A 1936-nucleotide genomic window follows, 5' to 3' on the forward strand; every position below is an offset into this window, starting at 1 on the left:
GCCAAGATCCATGAGACATCAGCAATTATATCCCCCATTCCATGGCCTCTTCTGAATTCGGCTTGAACCTCTGGAAGTTCTCTGTCAATGTGTGCTTGCAGCCATTTCTGTATTACCTTTAGTAAAACTTGACTTGCATGGGATATATTCACTCTCTGTACTAATTAGTGCAAATATCCAGTGGTTTCTACTATTTACTTGTAAGCTTCTATATCATTGGTTTTTTATGTTGCTACCAGTTGTCTGTCTGGAGTTTCTTTTACTTACCAAAATGTCTCAGTATGAGTGTTTTCCATTTAATCCTAGGCAATTGTTGTAGCCATACAATGTTATCTCAAATCTTACGCAATCCAGAATTTTGCTGAGTTGAAACATAGCTTAATTTGTAGGTTAAAACTTGTAATATCCGCTGTCTTCAGAGACTGTACTGGTGCTTCCATAAAGTTTTTCTTTTTGATTAATACTTAAATAAATTTTGATATAAATTATTGAATATCACACACAAAGTCAGAATGCTAATTACATGCCATAAAACTTGAGTACTGGATAGAGTTATATAAATTTTTGTTGTATTGTAAATTACGTTAAGTAATTTTAGTACATAATAGAGATAATACGAGAAGGTTTATTTCATTTTAACTTTGACACAAGGTAGCCTCATATCATATGTTATGAAATCAAATCAGCATACCTGATTTAAAATTAGTCATCAAGTATGGTTTGTCCATATATCCTTTTTCCAAGTCTACCTATGTTATTTGATACTGTGATGGTCCTAGCAGAATTATTACCACACAGGGCTGGATACTTCTGCTTCTTTAGTCTTTCTTTAAACTAATTGATGTTATTGTTGTAAGGATCTTGGAATCATTTCCAGCTCATAGTGACCCTGTGTAGGTTTTATGAGGAGTTAAACTAATTAAAAGAGTGTAAATAAAGTGGCTTCTCTTTTGTCCATTACAATGTTTAACACCCTAGGGGAAAAGATTTTTCTTATGACACCCACAAAATTCTGGTACCCGGTTTGATCATTTACCGCTGACTGTGAATTCTTTGTCTGCCTAACTGACCATAAAGCCCCATAGTGTCTGCTTATGCCTCCGGTGCTCTGTTAGATGTTACTCTAATTGCATGTCATCAAGAGCTTGTTTTATTTTAGTTAAAGTTTTCTTAAGTTGCCTTTGTTTAGCATGGTCTTTCCCATGGCATATTATAAATATTGGAAACTTTAGTGTTCACTTTAATTATTGTGAAGGAACCTTGGTGGCATTGTAGGATAAGACTTAGATTACTGAGCACTAGATTAACAGTTCAAACCCACCAGCTACTCAGTGGGAGAAAGATAAGATTATATGGTCCCATGAAGATTTACAGCCTTGGTGGTGGTGGTTATATGCTGTGGAGTCATTTCTGACTCATAGCCACCCTGTGCAGGGCTTCCGAGGCTGTAAATCTTTATGGGAGCAGCAGGCCTCATCTTTCTCCCATGGAACAGCTGATAGTTTCAAACTGCTGTCCCTGAGGTTAGCAGCCCAATTCATAACCACTAGCTACCAGAGCTCTATTACAGCCTTGGGAACACTATAATGGATCACCATGAGTAGAAATCCACTAGATGGCAGTGGGTTTGGTTTTGGGAAATTGTTTTGAGAACCTTCAATCTCTATGAAGTTCAGGCTGTCAGTCTGCTGAGCAGTGGTGAATTTATGAAAAAATGAAGAAACATGAGCAATTTTATTCTAGTAGGCTAAAGGAAATAACCGTTTTTGTTAAGTGCCATTGAGGCGATTCTGACTCCTAGTGGTTTTTGAGGAGTGGTTGGTGAGTTTGAACATTCAGCCTTGTGGTTCAAACCAACTTTGCCATCCTGCACTATTCTTACAGCGCTACATTAAATAAAGTAACTTTTATGGCTGAGTTATCCTTCCAAGGAGGT

The sequence above is a fragment of the Chrysochloris asiatica genome, unplaced genomic scaffold, assembly GCF_000296735.1.
Source record: "Chrysochloris asiatica unplaced genomic scaffold, ChrAsi1.0 scaffold00170, whole genome shotgun sequence".
In the NCBI taxonomy this organism is placed as follows: domain Eukaryota; kingdom Metazoa; phylum Chordata; class Mammalia; order Afrosoricida; family Chrysochloridae; genus Chrysochloris; species Chrysochloris asiatica.